General features: G+C 36.1%; 1 pseudogene; it reads right to left on the minus strand.

Moving 5' to 3' along the window:
• Nucleotides 1–5,242: 5,242 nt before the first annotated feature.
• LOC138175583 (ubiquitin-conjugating enzyme E2 D3 pseudogene) lies at nt 5,243–5,696 on the minus strand (annotated as a pseudogene).
• Nucleotides 5,697–18,098: the final 12,402 nt, after the last annotated feature.

Consider the following 18,098-nt stretch of genomic DNA (forward strand, 5'->3'; position numbering starts at 1 on the left):
CTCTCTCTGTAGAACAGTCCTAGAACCCCTGAACACATTAGCAAAGTACCAGCAAAACAGCCATGTCTCCTCAGTCCTTGGCAGCTCAAGGAGCAGGTCTCAAAAGTCCAGGGCAATTCAAAGCGGCCACCAGCAATTCTCTTAGTCTCTCTCTCTGCCTCCACGTGGGTGCTGCTTCCAAAAAAGATCTTCTGCCTCCCTCTTGTCTCTCCAAATCTATGTCACCAGCTCCTCCCAGTTCAGGACTCTCTTTTCACATCAAGTCCATCCCACAGGTGGGATTAACAAGCTCTGGGTTTTAACACAATCAATTTGAAAACCAAGCCAATACAGGGGGAATCTTTAATTGCCATTACTATCACAGGAGGCAAAAAGGATCAAGGCATGGAGCAGGAGGAAGACAGCAATGTCAGAACTCCTGCATCAAAAGCCTCCAAGAAAAATATTATTTGTATGCTTACATGCCATGGAGGAGCTCCAGAGGGATTTTGAAAATCAGACAAGAGAAGTGGAGGAAAATTGGGAAGAGAAATCAGAACAATGCAAGGAAATTATGAAAAGTGAAGTCAACAGCCTGCTAAGAGACCCAAAAATACACTGAAGAAAATAAAACATTAAAAATTAAAAAATTTTTATATATATATATGTATGCAAATATATGTATGTATAGGCATGTATACATGTATATAAATATATATGTGAGTGTGGGCATATGCATATTTATGTATACATAGATATAGGGCACAGGATGAGTTGAATATGAATGGATTATATCTAAAAAATAAAATTAAGAGGTGAGAGGGGAATTTGTTGGGAGAAGGAGAAAGGGAAAGATAGATTAGTGTACATTGTCTCATATAAAAGAGGCAAAAGAAAACTCTTACAACAGAGGGGAAGAGCAGGAAGGTGAAAGGGAATGGGACTATCTTATTCTCATTGAATTTGGCTTAAGGAGGGCATAACATATACATTCAATTGGGTATCTTACCCTACAGGTAAACAGGGGTTTAGGGAATAAGTGGTGGTGGGGGGGAGGTAGAAGGGAGGACAGATTGGGGGAGAGGGTAGTTAGAAGCAAACATTTTTAAAAGGGATAGAGTCAAAGGAGAAAATAGAATAAGAGGGCAGCAGGATGGGATGGAGGGAAATAGAGTTAGTCTTTCACAATATAAGAACTATGGAAATGATTTGGGTAACTACACCTGTACAACCTATATTGAATTGCTTATCTTCCCAGTGAAGTCAGGTTAGGAGGGAAGAAGGGAAAAAAATCTGGAACTCAAAGTTTTAAAAACAAATGTTGAAAAAAATTCTTTTTTACATGTAACTGGGAAATACAATATACAGGCACTTGGGTATTGAAATCTATCTTGCCCTACTAGAAAGTTAGGGGGGTTATGGAGGAGGGTATAAGAGAGAACATATTGGGGAAGGGGTATTCAGTAATATTGTTATTTTGGTGGGGGAAGGGGAAAGACAGGGAGAGAATAAAATTGCAAATCAAAATCTTGTGGAAATGAATGTTGAAAACTAAAAATTAATTAATTAAATAAAAATAAAAAATTGCAGGACAACTGTCAAATATAAGAAAGGCCATATTTTATAAAATATCTTGTTCATCCAATCCATTATGCAACTTCTGACCTTGTCATTAAAATATTTTAAGGGATAAGCTTATCCTTTGTACTACCTCTATCCAAATGCTAGATATATACTTCCAAATTTATTTGACTTTACCTTTAAGTCAGTGTAGATCTTTCAACAAGGAAAAAATGTTTCTTTTTATTTTAAATTAATTTATCTTTAGTTATCAATATTCAACATTTCAACATTCACTTTCGTAAGCTTTTCAGTTTTCTCTCCCTCTTCCCTCTCTCCTCCCTGGGATGGCATGCAATCTGTTATAGGCTCTACATATATATTCATATTAAACATGTTTTGACATTAGTCATGTTGTAAAGAAGTATCAGGAGAAAGAAGAAACAAAAAAATAAAAGAAAAAAGAGATCAAATAGTTAGCTTCCATCTTCATTCAAACTTCATAGTTCTTTCTCTGGATGTGGATAGCATTTTCCATCATAAGTCTTTTGGAATTGTCTTAGATCCTTGCATTGCTAAGAAAATCCAAGTCAAACAAAGTTAGTCCTCACACACTGTGCTTATTACTCTGTACAATGCTCTCCTGATTCAGCTCACTTTACTCAGCATCATTTCTCATGTCTTTTTTTTTAATATCAACTTAAATTATATATATTTTTCCTTTTGCTTAAAGTTAATTAATTTATTTTTAGTTTTCAACATTCACTTCCTTAAACTTTAAATTTTCTCCCCCTCTCTAAGATGGCATGCAATCTGATATAGCCTCTATATATAAATTCTTATCAAATATATTTTCACATTGCTCATGCTGTATAGAAGAATTAAAATGAATAGGAGGAACCATGAGAAAGAAAAAAAAAACAAACAAACAAGCACAAAAAGTAAATAATCTGCTTCATTCTGCATTCAGTCTCCACAGTTCCTTCTGTGGATGTAGATGACATTTTCCATCATGAGTGTGTTGGAACTGTTCTAAGACCTTGTATTGCTGAAAAGTGCTAAGTCTATCAAACTCAGTTATCACACACTGTGGTTGTTACTGTGTACAACATTCTCCTGGTTCTGCTCACTTCACTCACCATCAGCTCATATGTCTTCAACAGGAATTTCTTTTGGACATGTGGGTCCTTTTCCCATTTTTATCATCTCTATGGGATACATTGCTGGGTCAAAAGGTATGCATAATTTTGTAGCCCTTTGGGTGTAGTTTTAAATTGCTTTCTAGAATGGTTAGATCCATTCACAAATTCACCAACAATGCATTAGTGTTCCAATTTTCCCATATTTTCTCCAACATTTATCATTTTCCTGTTCTGTCATCTTAGCCAATCTGAAAGGTTGGATGTGGTAAATTGCAGTTGTTTGTATTTTCATTTCAGTAATAAATTAGTGATTTAGAACATTGTTTTTATATGACTATAGACAGCTTTAATTTCTTCCTCTGAATATTGCCTGTTCATATCCTTTGAAAATTTAACAATTGGGGAATGATTTACATTCTTATAAATTTGGCTCACTTCTCTATATATTTTAGAAATGAAGCCTTTATAAGAGACACTGATTGTAAAAATTCTTTCCCAATTTTCTGCTTCTCTCCTAATCTTTATTGCATTGATTTTGTTTGTGGGAAAGTTAGATTTTTTTCTTTTTGGAGGAGAGAAGGCAGGGCAATTGGGGTTAAATGACTTGCCCAACGTCACATGTCTAGTATGTGTTAATTAAGTGTCTGAGACTGGATTTGAACTCAGGTTCTCCTGACTCCAGGGCTAGTGCTCTTTTCACTGCATCACCTAGCTGCCTTGTGGGAATTTTTTCAATGTATTGTAATCAAAATTATTCATTTTGCATTTCATAATGTTCTCTATTTCTTGTTTTGTCATAAATTCTTCCATTCTCCACAAATCTGACAGGTAAACTATTCCTTGCTCTCCTAATTTGAATACAATACCAGTCTTTATACTAAATCATGATACTTATTTGGACTTTATTTTGGTATATGATGTAAGTTGTTGGTCCATGCCCAGTTTCTGCCATACTATTTCCAGTTTCCCCAGCAGTTTTTATCAAATAGTGAGTTTTTATCCCATAGGTTGGAGTCTTTCAGTTTATCAAAGAGTAAATTACTCTAGTCATTGACTATTGTTTTTAGTGTACCTATCCTACTCCACTTATCCTCCTTTCTATTTCTTTATCAGTGCCAAGTAGTTTTGATAATTGTCCTTTATAATACAATCTAAGATCTGATTTGGCTAGGGCACTTTCCAGAACACATTTTCATTAATTCCCTTGATATTCTGTGCCTTTATTCTTCTAGATGAATTTTGTTATTATTTTTTCTAGCTCTAAAAATTATTTTTGGTAGATTGATTGGTATGACACTGAATAAGCAAATAAATTTAGGTAGAATTGTAATTTTTATTATATTATCTCAGCCTACCCATGAGTAAATGATGTTTTTTCCAATGATTTTGATCTGCCTTTATTTGTGTGAAAAGTGTTTTGTAATTATGTTTATATAGTTCCTGAGTTTGTTTTGGTAGACAGACTCCAAAATATTTTATAATGTCTACAGTAACTTTAAATGGATTTTCTCTATCTCTTGCTGTCAGGTTTTGTTAGTAATATATAGAAATTCTGATGTTTTATATGGGTTTATTTTGTATCCTGCAACTTTGCTAATGTTTATTTAAAGTAGATTTTTTAACTTCATTCTTTAGGATTCTCTAAATATCATCATAGCATCTTGAAAGAGTGATAGCTTATTATTTTTAGCCCATTTTACTTTTTAAGAAGTTTTTCTCTTCAGTGAGTTTTTGTGCTTCCTTTTCCCTTTGACCAAAACTGCTTCTTTTTTATTTTGGTTTATGCAACTTTATTGAAGAAAAATAAATCTATTACTAGCAAAGCTACTAGTTGATCACTCATCCATTGACATCTTGCACCATTTATTCAGTGCTATATTAAACAGTGTATTGAAAGATAAATTAACTAGTAGCTCTAAGCCTCCTAACAAAATTTAAATGAAAATTACAAAAAGTTTAATACCCTATTTTGGAATACAAGGGGTGTTTGACTTCCAATTTCCATTCTCTGCAGAATAAGAACTGGTCATTCCTTTATTGAAATGCATAAAATCTATCACATTTTCTGTTTTGCTGATGCTATAAATTCAGTACCAATTCTCCAACCACATCAGTTATGACCATAAAGTATCTCTAACAATGGAAGGCTTAAACAAGATGGATGCTGCTACAGTAATATTGCTTCCTTTGATGTAGCAATTTTGCATCCATCTCTCTCCCCCTCAGATGGTATCTTCAGTATCTGTTAGAACAGTGAGGAATGGTCTCATAACCAACTAAGAGTGAAGACACTGGCCACATAATGCACAGGCTCCATTTTTAAAAAAAATTCTGAACCTTGGGCAATTGTTCTCTTGTAACTACTTTACAATTTCTAAAAGCAGTTATTGTCCAAAGATGGATGAACTTAAGTCTCATCAGATGAGCATGTGCATGAATGGAGGGAGGTAAACAAAAAATAAAATTAAAAAAAGATGTCTGATAGGGTAGCAGCTGAATAAGAAAATCAAAAAAGGAAGTTTATTAAAGTTTATTCCAGCTATAATGCAGGTTATTGACTTTCAGGTAGCATCATATGGCATACTTCTGGGTCCATTCTGGAGATATTCTGTTGTACTTGTCTCTATCTCTTTTATAGATCCATGCAATCTCTGGCCCTAAGGGATCATCTGGGTTTGGATCACATAGCCATGAAAAAATGGATAATAGAACTTTAGAAATAGCTAAAGCAGGAGACCAATATGATCTTAGAATATCAAGACAAATGCTGCCAATACTGTTAATGTTTGGATGATAAATTCTTGTTGTAAGTGCAACCTTAGGTGTTTTGAAGGGGTAGTCTATAGGGAAATGAATTGTCAAAAAGAATACACCGTTTTAATATGGGCCGTCAATAGGCCCCACAATTGTGACTTGCCAATGAAAAATGTCATCTGAAACTGGATGTGCAGAACACTGTGTTGGAGGATCATGGGCTCAATCATTAACATCCTTATTAATTCGTTTCAGCACCATGTTGTGTGCTTCTTTCCGCCTGACTCTGAACTCTCTCAGTGGACAGAAGGGTCCTGCCAAAAACTCTGATTATCAAGGGTGTTGGGGGAGGAGTTTCTGGGAGGGGGATCTCTCTTCTCACACTGGGTCCAACCTACATAGACGCAGAGTGGCCAGGGCCTCCCTCAAGCTGCAGCCTCAGGCTCCTCTCCACAAGGCAGCTTGTGCCTCCCTGGCCCTGCAGGGCTGATGCACCCCAATTCTGCTTTTTAAGATGTTTTCTTCAGTGTCCTTTTTTTTTTTCCAGTTTGGCCAATTGTATTTTTTAAGGACTGTTTTTCTACACTCAGTTTTTATTCTTTATTTTATTAGCTATTGACTCTTGCATAGCTCATTTCTTTACTCAGTTTTTCTTCTACCTCTCCTTTTTTGGTCATGGTCTTTCAGTATTTGCTGGTTTTTAAAGTTGAGCTCTCCTGCTGGAGCACAAGGGGCACCTACGAAACTTCTTGTGCTTGAGGCCAGGAACTAACTGGCTTTGTGTGCTAGTGCCTCGAGTGCTGGCAGCTGGAGGTTGTAGGTGTCTAGCAGCTTACCTGAGTTGGGGTTAGCAACACTGAAACTCTCAGGGTGGGCAGAGTGGCATCTGACCCTTGGAGAATACCTGCTCACTTTGGCTGCTGTGAAACACTGGAAGGTTTGGCTCCTGGAGGACACCTGCCTGCCTGGAGCTGCACCTCTTGGAGTTGTCCTGAAACATGGTGTGTGTGATGAAAAATGTCATCCAAAATTTAATCAAAAACACACAGATATCTTAGGATAGGAACAGGAATTTATTCTCTTCCTCAGATGAAGAGGGTGGTCTTTCCCATGACCGATCATGAGGGAGAGGCACTTTACAAAAGGCAGAACAAGAATTTATACCCTAATGGGGTCCCTTCTCCCATTGACTGGGGGAGTGTACTCAAGTCTAGCTGTGAAAATCTTCCCCAATGGTAAACAACAGAGGAGCCTGGCAAGGAGGCTGATTGACAGCAAGAGAAAGGGAGGAGAGGCCCACAGAGGCATAAAATCTGAAAGCCTTCTGAAAGGGCTGCTGATTAACAGCAGAAGGAGTGGGGGAAGGGAGGGAGGGAAGTTCCGAGTTTTCACCACACATGTGCACACAATGGGGAGTACACCTGTCTGACAGCACAAGTGGTAGTTTTCCAAGCTGCAGGCTAAAGGTTCCCTTGCCTGTACCTAGGCACTCTGGGGGTGCTGGTGTTGGTGCTTGCCTGCCACACCACCCTTGGGGCTCAGGATCTCCCCCTGATTTGCTGAGGTGGGGCTTGCCACTGACTTGCTGAGACACCTCCCACCCGTACATCCCCATTCCACCAGAATGATAGGGGCCTTTCCTATTTCCCAGGCTGTAAGACTGCTGCACCCCATCTTTCTGCTTCATCAGCTGTTCCAGATTTTTTACTGGGGCAATATTTTACGGGTTTTCATTGGTCAGTAAGGGAGAGTGGGGGCAGCTTACTTTTTATTCCACCATCTTGGCTTCCAGAATTCAACCCCTAGAAAAACTTCCTTTGGTAATCTGTTTTCAATTTGTGTCACCTTTTGGAACAAAGAGATGAAGAAGTGTTCTACTTTGCATATGTTAATATTTCTTTTAATTTATCTAAAATCCACCTTTTCGAAGATTCGGTATTCCATGAGAAGATTAAGATTGATCCCATATCTTTTTTATATATCCTATGTATTTTTAATTGATCTTATTTAAATATAATTGATTTTGTCCTATAATTATTTAAGTTATGGTTCTTTTTCTCTAAACTCAGTTCAGATTTCAGCAGATCTGAAATGAGGTAATTCTAGAAATCCAATTCTCCTGCTAATCACTGAGCTCTTTTTGCCTCAAGGAATTTTGCTAACCTTGGGGAATGTGTATGAATAAAAGGGAGTTGTGCCTGATATCTTTACTCCACCAAGGATTCAAGACATTCAGGAATGTCTGTTTTGCTGTCCAAAACTCTGTTACAGCTGGACTCAAACAATGAGCTCTTCTTACTCTCATGAAAGAAGAATGGGGATCATTGCTAGCTCCAATTACCAAATTTCTAACCAATCATGTTGTTCTGTGTTCCTTACCTCACTAACCAGTCATATTGCCCTTAATCCCGTGACATCATCTACCCTATTCTGTTTTTTTTTTTTTATTCAGCACTACCCAAAACCCACAAAAGGGAACTCTTCGTTTGCTGAGGATCTTTGGCTTAAGTGGAGGCCCATGAGGTGGCATGGCCCTGCTAATAACAGGTATTTTGCCTGGAGACCTGCCTCAGTTTGCCCTTTTGTTAAATTCTAATTGTGACCTCCCTTAATCTGGTATTCAGATAATTTATGAGTGGATTTGTAATCTTTTTATCCCAGAGATATGCATATATGTGTTTCTGTGTATGTATCTACAACTATCTATTTTTCTCTATTTATCTATCTGCCTATCTATCTATCTATCTATCTATCTATCTATCTATCTATCTATCTATCTATCTGTCTGTCTGTCTATCACTATCTATTTATCTCTCTCTATATATATATATCTAATTTCTAAACCTTTTCAACTTTTGTTGGTATAAATGGAAACCCCTGTGTAAATTTTATTAATATAATTTATTTATTTTTAGTTTTCAACATTCACTTCCATAAGATTTTGTGTTTTGAATTTTCTTCCTCATCCTGTTATTCACTATCCCCAAGACAGTGTGCAATCTGATATAGACTCTACATATACATTCACATTAAGCATATTTTCACATTAGACATGATGTAAAAAAGAATTATAACTAATGGGAGGAAGCACAGGAAAGAAGGAATAAAACAACACAAGAAAAGGAGAGCAAATCCTTCTCCCCATTTATGCTTTTCTCTCTCCTTTCTCCCTTTACCCCTCACTAGAGTTTTGCTTTCCATCATAACCTTTCTCAATCTGCCCTCCCTTCCATCAGCCCCCCCCCCTTTTTTCTTCCCCTTTACCCTTATTACTTCTTCCCTCCCTTCTGTCCACTCCCTCCCTTGTTGTTTTCCTTTTCCTTCCTACTTGGACCTAATAATTTTGTAATTTGGTTACAATATTCTTTGGTGTTTACAATTTGGGATTTCTTTCAGGAGATGATTGATGGATTTTTAATGACTATTTTACCCTTTGGTTCTAGGACTTCAGGACAATTTTCCTTGACGATTTCCTAAAATATTCTGTCCAAACTCTTCTTTTCATCATGACTTTCAGGAAGACCAATAATTTTTAAATTGTCTCTCCTGGATCTATTTTCCAGGTCAGTTGTTTTACCAATGAGGCATTTTATATTTTCTTCAGTTTTTTTCATTCTTTTGTTTCTGTTTAACTGATTCTTAATATCTCATAGAGTCATTTGCTTCCACTTGTCAAATTCTAATTTTTAGCAAATTGTTTTCTTCTATTGGATTTTGTACCTCCTTTTCCATTTGTCTCATTTTGCTTTTTAAGGCATTTTCTTCAGTGAGTTTTTGTGCCTTCATTTCAATCTGGACAATTCTACTTTTTAAGGACTTATTTTCTACAATCCATTTTTGCCCTTCCTTTTTGAAGCTATTGACTCTGTCTTGCATATTTCTCATTTCTTTTCCGATTTTTTCTTCTGCCCCTCTCATTTGACTTTTGAAATTCTTCTTTGAGCTCATCTAAGAAGGCTTTTTGGCCTTGAGACCAGTTGATATTCCTCTTTGAGGTTTTGAAGGTGGGTACATTGACAATATTTCCCTCATCTGAATTTGTGCCTTAATCTTCCTTGTCCCCATAGCAAGAATATATGGTTATTGTCCGTTTCTGCTTTTTGCTCATAGTATTCACCTGATTCCTGGCTTTTAGAGTTAAGCTCTCTTGCTCAACTCAAGTTCCTTATTGGTTACAGGTTTACCCACACAAAGGGGCACTGACCCAAGCTTCTTGTGCTAGAAGCCAGGGACTGGTCCTGGCTTTGTATGCAGGTACCTCAGGTGCTAGCAACTAGAGGCTATAGGGGTCTAGCAGCTTGCCTGGTTCTGAGCTGGGATGATCAACACTGGAGCTTTTCGGGTGTGGGTGCAGAGTCTGGTCCCTGGGGATGTCTACTCACTCAAGCCTTGAACTCAAATGTTTGGGTCCTACTGACCCCAGGTGAACATCCAAATGTCTGACTGCTGGAAGATTTCTGCCAGCCAGGAGCTGTATCTCCTGGAGCTGTGCTTCCTGGAGTTGTGCTTAAGTACTGGAAGATTTGTTTGCTGAAGAATGCTGGCACAAGTAGTAGTTTTCTGAGCTGATGTCTATCAGTTACCCTGCCTGTTCAAAGGCACTCAGGTGGACTCCTGGTGTTGATACTTGCCTGCCCCATCACCCAGGGGCTCAGAGTCTCCCCCAGTTTGCTGTGGTGGGGCTTGCCACTGGCTTACTGTGACATCTCCTGTCCTGTACTGCTCCCCCTCTCCCAGAATAAAAAGGGTATTTCACATTAATCCCCCAAATATCCTGGGCTAGGGTAGTTGCACCTCACCTTTCTGTAGGGTCAACTGTTCCAGGATTTTTCCTGGGGTGATATTTTCTGGGCTTTCAGACATCAGTTAGGGAGGGTGAAAATAATTTACATCTTATACTGCTATCATGGATTCTGGAAGTGAAACCTTCCTGTCTAAGTTTTAGCCTGCATTTTAGTGTGTGCTTATTTTCTTGATAATTTCAAATGATTTGGGTAATTATCAGCTCATTTTCCACAGTGTTTTATATTCTCCCCTAGGTTCTTCCTATCCTATATTTGTGCTCTTGCTTTTGAGCAAGTACTTGATAGAGTCCAGGATTTCATAAAAATATCTATTCTAGATTCAAACTCTTTATGTTAAACTATGGAATACTTCTTGGATCCCAATTCTATCAACCCCTATTTTCACAGTACTCCATTTTGAATAATTCTAAAACTTTATAAAAATGCTACCTTTCTTTTTATACAGCTTTGAAAGGGGGGAGGTGCAGAGAGGGGGGAAGTGTCTTTTTTTTTCCTGCACAGAGAAGGTGCAGGTTTTCTCTGCTTTCACTGAACTACATAGAGACTCTGGGAGTCTAACTTTCAAAAATGTGTGACTTTTCCACTGAGATTTTTTAAATTAGGCATTGATCCAGAAGAGCTGTTTATTAGCTGATTAATTTTTTCCCCCATTCAACTCTTCTCTCATTATTTTATGTGAATGACTAATTCTTTGAAACTTCTTATTGGTTACATGTTTATGCACACCCATTAAAAGCTTCTTTATAACTTTCTATATACATTTACAATTTTCCAATAAATTCTTCATGCCATCAAAACATAATTCTAGGTCTAATGAGTTGAAGAGATTCCTTTTTTTCCTGGAATTTAGAAGTTGGAATATGTACAAGCAAAAAAAGTTAAAGTGATGAAACTTTAATTGTTATTCCCCAAATTTTTAAATTGTTACTTCACTCCAACACTCCATAGAAACTTAGAATCTACAACTTCTTAACTTAGCATATACACATAATAAGCATTTAATAAATGCATATAACTGATTGATTGACTAGAGTTGGAAAAAGCATCAGAGATAATCTAGTCTAACATAAGGATCTTGCCTACAATAGCAATAATTAAACAGACTCTACTGAACTACTTCTGTGACAGGAAACTAGAAAAAAAAATAAATTAAAAGATTTTTTACATTTTCTATTTGTTATTCAGTTGTTTCAATTATGCCTGACTCTTTGTGACCCCATTTTGGGTTTCCTGGAAAAGACATTGAAGTGGTTTGCCATGTCCTTCTCCATCTCATTTTATAGATACAGACTGAGGCAAACACAGTTAGTTTACTTGTCCAGGGTCACACAATATCTGAGACTGGATTTTAACTCAGGTGTTACAGATTCCAAGTCAGGACTCCATCTACTAGATCATTTTAGTTGCCTATTTAATTGTTTAGCTTCCAGTATTCTACTTACTCATAAAGGTGTAAAAAAAAAAAGGAAAATATGTAGGGAAGTTCCATTTAATAAAGAATTCCAATAAACTTAGTTCATTAGAATATAAAATAGACTAGTTAAATGAATCTAACTAATCCATGAAAAGTGTTATTAGGAGAAATGTTATGATCTCTAGCCTGAGCTCACTCAAAAGAGCCTAGACATAATTATAATGATGATTGTTAAGAATATTTCATTTACGTGGAAATAGAACAATCCAAAAGAAAATAATAAAATCAATAAAAAAACCTTTATTTTCCCTATTATCAAATGCTCTGTAGTAAGCCTCCTTTGACCTCTAGGTGTCAACAGCCATTGAACTACAATGTACATGTACTTGAATGAATATGCAGTGACTCAGAGAGAATTATCATGAATGAAGTTGGTCCTGACCTTTTGACAGAGATTCATTGAGTACATATACTTTCATGATCTCTGTGACAAATATTTCAGTCATTTCACAACACAATCTAGAACAAGAGATTTTTCCTAGGAACATACAACACAGGGAAAGTTAAGAAGTATTTATTAACCTCCTTTTATGTGCCAGACATACCTAGAGAGGCACCTAAGAAAAACATTCCTCTGAAGACAAGACTGTCACAATGGTCCCACCAGACTTAAGAGCTTTCTGGTCATTTCATAAAAATCAGCTTTGTAGCTGCAATGTAATCAGCTGAACTAAAATACAACTGGAAGTTCTGGTTACCTACAAATTTGTTACCTGTAAATAAAAATTGCTAATGATTACTGTCTCGAAAGTTGAGCTACATTTACTGTAGGAACACGTGGCAAGGAAGAGGTTAGGAAGAGGTTTTCTGGCCCCCTACCCATGATCTCATTGACATATTAGCAACAATTTGGCATGGAGAATGATAGTAACACTTATAAAAAGACCAAAATTGTCAAAATCATATTAAGCCATATAATAGGTCAAACTCCTCAATGATCCCTGCATTTTGGGATCTAGGTCAAGTACTAACTTCTTGGCCACGAATGCTTCCTCCAGCAAGGATATACAATTAATATACCAACCAGGCTTGGATATTTAATTTGCAGTTGCTCTTAGACACCATGTTCTCTGTCATAGAAATATATTGTTCTTACTGATTCAACCTTTCTGGAGAGCAATCTGGAATTATACCCAAAGGGCTATAAATAATTTTATACCCTTTGACCCAGCAATTCCACTTGTAGGGTTATATCCCAAAGAGATCATAAAAGTGAGAGGAAGACCCATATGTACAAAAATATTTATAGCAGCTCTTTTTATGGTGGCAAAGAATTGGAAATTAAGGGGGTGCCCATCAATTGGGGAATGGCTGAACAAGTTGCAGTATATGTATGTAATGGAATACTATTGTGCTATAAGAAATGGGGAGCAGACGGACTTCATATTTACCTGGAGAGGCTTATACAAACTGATGCTGAGTGAGAAGAGTAGAGCCAGGAGAAATTTGTACACAATTAAAGACACAGTATATGTGTGATGATCAACTTGATAGACTGGACTCTTCTCAGCAATGCAGTGATATAAGTCAATCCCAAAAGATTCATGATGGAGAGAGATATCTATCTCCAGAGAAAGAACTTAGAAAGTACTGAGTTTGAATCTAGATTGAAGCAAACCACTTGATCTTTTTCTTTTTCAGTTTTGTCTCCTCTTTACCATTTTTCATTCCATCTGATACAATCCATCTTTGTAACCTGACGAATTTCTAATGTGAAAGTATTTGCAGATCCTATACTTGATTGTATGCCATCATGGGGGGAGGGAGGGAGGGAGAGAAAATTTGAAACTCAAGGAATTGTGGAATTGAATCTTGTAAACTAAAAGTAAACAAACAAATTAATAAAGACAAAAAAGGAAAAAAATGTAATCAGAAATGATTAACAATAAATAAAAGTAAAATACAACAGAGATAATGTTAAAAAAAGAAATATATTGTTCTTCCTATATATTGAGCTTTGTCTAATCATTGACACATAGGAGCATAGATTTAGAACTGGAAGAGAACTAATAGCCGATAGTGCAATCCCTTCATTTTACAGATGATGCAAATTGACCCCAGTAAGTTGAATGAATTGTTAAAGCTACATACAGGTTGAATTTCAGCATAGGTCCTCAGAAACCATTCATTGCTCTATCCACTATGCTACAATACCTACTTTGGTACCATACTGACTATGGTATGGCTAAAGTGTCTTCCTTGGAACATTTTTATCATATGTTTTAGGGACAGAAAGTGATAATAGCAACAAAAGCAATGGTTAATATTTGTAGGGTACTTTACAGTTATTTTTATTTTGCATACATTGAATTGATTTTTGAAGTAACAATGTATGGTAGAAATGTCAAATTTTCTGTTAGTATTTTAATAGATCTAAAATCTCATCAATAGGGGGATTGTGTTCTATGGTAGAGATTTTAAAATAACTACCCCTTCTTATTCCCCATCCATAATCTACCATGCATCCCCAATAAGAAGTCTATATAATGTTCTGGCAACCTTTTATTTAAATCTTTTGACATTACATGAGTGACAATGCACCAATCAAAAAGTATCTAATAAGTGCCAGGGATTGTGTTAAGTACTAGGCATACAGAGACAAAAATGTAGGTAGTTATCACTCAATGACTGATTAATCTCCATTTTTAGTTATGACTCTCTTTGATAAATCTTTATTTTTTATGATTCTCTATGCAAAGTTCTTTATTTTTAATGTGCTTCAGAAGGAGAAGGAAAAAGAAGAAGAAGAAGAAGAAGAAGAAGAAGAAGAAGAAGAAGAAGAAGAAGAAGAAGAAGAAGAAGAAGAAGAAAGGGAGAATGAGGATGATGATGATGAGGAGAAATGTATCACTTCATAAGGCAATAGTGAAGACTAACAAAAAATATTTGTCACTGCTTGGTGATCATGATGAGAGCCAAGAAGAGCATTATGCATAAAGGCAGAGGGGAAAGTTAGAGTATTCTAAAGGGTATCACTATGTGCATTGAAGTTTGTTAGTATAAGGGCATGAGTTGGGAAGAGAATACTCACTGAGGAAGGAGGAAGAGTGTACTATAGACCAGTAGATCATAGACGTTCAGGAACTGAATTACATGGTAAATTTCAATAGCGTAAACCTTTAATGTGGTGATGTTGCTGAATGATGGTTGTAGAGGGAAAGTATTAAAGTGGCATTGCGGATAAGTATTCTAATTCTCCACTATGACAGGTTAGTAGAAGCATATGAGCAAAAGAGCAACTAGCACTGGAAATGGTGCCCCGTTACATATTGTCATTAGAAGGGAGTCAGGTGTTAGTGAGGACAAGACAATGAAAGAAGATCAAAAATAACAAAATTTTGATGAAAGTAAGTGTGTTTATAATTGATTAGAAATTCGTGAGATCACAGTGGAAGCAAAGAGTAGATATAGAGTAGTATAAGGATAGGATTGAGAGGGATGGGTGTGAGACAATGACACTTGAGTTTAGGAAATATGCTGGTACTTGTGGAGCTGAGGGTTCAGAATGATTGGATTTGGTAGAGTATGAGAGGATAGTATTATGCTTCCCATTGAGTAATTAGTCAAGGCAGAGTATAAGTGACTCCAAGAGGTCCACTGAAAAAAGCACATGATAAGGCTTTTCAAGGCCCTCCCCAACATTCCAAACAAGTAATAGGTATTCATGTTGTATCTAGTAAGGGCAAAGAGGCCCATCATACAGTACAGAGGAGCTGGTAGTAGAAGTTGCATCAGATAAAGTAAAAGGTTTCTGGGGATCTGAATCCATATCTGTGTCAGAGAGATTAGATGTATAGCCTAGATCCAGGCTGACACAGGACTCCCATCATTCATAGTCTATCATTCTCACACACCACATATATGGGACATATATGGAAACATTAAATTGAGAATATATGTATAGATAGATAAAAAGATTGATTGATATATAAATGATAGATAAGTGATATATTACTTGAAGGTTAAAAACAGTATGTACCAAAATCCCAGGGATGTAGAAAATAACTACTTAAAAATTTGGTTATTACTGAACATATTGTCAAAAAATGTTACCTATATGCTATTACTCTGGATTATCACAAAGTCTTTGACTCATCTCAGCAGACATAACTTATTCATGTACTGTAGTTATATGTGTAAAATGAACTAAGTATAGTGACATTGGTCAGTGAGGTGGCACAATGAATAGTGTGTTGGACATGGAGTGAAGAAGAATCATCTTTGTAAATTCAAATCTGGCCTCAGAGGCTTACTAGTTGTTTGATCCTAAGCAAATTGCCTCAGTTTCTTGATCTATAAAATCCGCTGAAGAAGGAAATAACAGTGTCTTTTCCAATAAAATTTCAAGTGGAATCACAAAGTGTTGGGCACTACTGAAAATGATTGAACAACCTCAAAAATCATAAGATTATTAGGAAATTTTATGACTATATAATGCACTTATCGCAGTAGCAGGAACTGTTCTTTTTCCCTTCTCTATCTGAAAAATGTCACCAACTTAACAAGTTCAAGAATAATTTATATAAAAAAGAGAAATTTTCAGGAATATATTTCAAGTCCATTATTATTCTCCAAATCCTTAAATCGATTACTGTTTCCTAAATAGAAAAGTTAAAAAATTAAAATAATATCAAATGAAGAAATCATATTGACTACTTAACACATATGAATAACAGTCAATATAGTTCTATGGAAAAAATACAATTCTTTCATTAACTATGAAAATGTTATTTGGACTTAATTAGTATGAAATCAGTATGCCTTTTTGAAGGCTTTGAGTTTGAATTAGGACACAATGAACCAATGCATTGAGACTATACTTACCAATACATTGGCCTCCATCAATCAAAACACCCTTAGCATAAAACTATTAAGGAAGAGTCTATGATTAATTATGAAACTGGTATGCAAGTCAAATTGGAAGAACACATTTAAAATAATACTTATATAATGCCTTCAGAATTGTAAAATGTGTAGTAACAGAATTGGAAATTTTCTGAAAAAAAAACAAGCAGTAGGATCTTAAAAAATTTGACAGCCCATCACCTTTTAACTGCTATTGAAAGATTAATACTTTCATGCTAAGGAGGAAAAAGGAGATATATGCATAGAGAACACATACATACATAGAATTGTATGTATGTATACATCACATATGAAAAAGGTAAAAAAAAATTACAGAAATAAACAGATGTCATTTCACCAAACAATACTAAAGACTAAGTACTGGCATAAGCTATTAGACTTTTTAAAAATATAGTATAAAAAAGTGTACATCTAGGTAGAGCATATTAAATGACTAAGACACAGAAGGGAAAGTCAAGATGGCAGAGAGAAATGAGGAAGATATCTGAGCTTGATCTAATTTCCCTCAGAAACACTGTTCAATCAAACCTCTAAATGGATTATAGAGTGATAGATACCACAAAAAGATGGAGCAACAAAACATTTCCAGCTAAAGATGAATTATAAGGATTTCAAGAAAGGTCTGTTTCATTGGAAAAAAAAAAGGCTATTGAAATTCAGTGTGGACAGTGACTAGGTAAGGGAGCAGGAGGCTCCTAGCCATAATGCAGATCAGCAACCAAGGTCCCTCAGTCCTGGCTCAGTAGGCTAACAGTAATACCTCCAGCCCCAGTAATACCTCCAGCAGAAGACACATTGTGAGCCCTGGAACCTCCTGGGAAAACCCCAAGCACCTTAAGCCCTGATGTGGAAAGCCAGTGACAAGACCCCTGGCCCTCAGCATAACAAGTTTGGGATAGTGATCCAGTGCCCAAGGAGCAGAGTTCAATTTTAAAAGTCATGAAATAGGCTGAAAATGAGTAGAAACAGAAAAGAGCTCTGATGATAGAAAGCTGCTATAGAAACAGGGAAGAGAAAAACACAAACTGAGAAGAGTTCAACATTGTCAAAGAGCCTATATGTGAAGGGGAATATGAATTGGTCTCAAGAACAAAAGGTCCTCTTGAAAAAACTCAAAAAGGAGATTAAAAATCAAGTAAGAAAGATAGAAGAAAAATTGGAAGAAGACATGAGAGTTATATATGAGAATTACCAAAAAAAAAAAAGATTGAACACCTTGGAAAAAAGGAAGCACAAAAATTGACTCAATAAGACAACTTCTTAAAAAATAGAATTGACCAAAGTTGGCAGGGGGAGGAGGGGGAAATGTGCTGAAGAAAATGTCTACTTTAAGAGGATAAATAACCAAATGGAAAAAGAGGTACAAAAGCTAAATGAAGAAAAAATAATTCCATACAAATTATAATTGAGCAAGTGGAAGAGAATGACTCTATGAGAAATCAAGAATCAGTCCAACAAAATCTAAAGTATGCAAAAAATAGAAGAAAATGTAAAATATCTCAATTAAAAAACAACTGA

This window comes from Petaurus breviceps, unplaced genomic scaffold (genome assembly GCF_028583685.1).
Source record: "Petaurus breviceps papuanus isolate PSGF00001 unplaced genomic scaffold, PetGlider_PUasm1.0 78, whole genome shotgun sequence".
Taxonomy (NCBI): domain Eukaryota; kingdom Metazoa; phylum Chordata; class Mammalia; order Diprotodontia; family Petauridae; genus Petaurus; species Petaurus breviceps.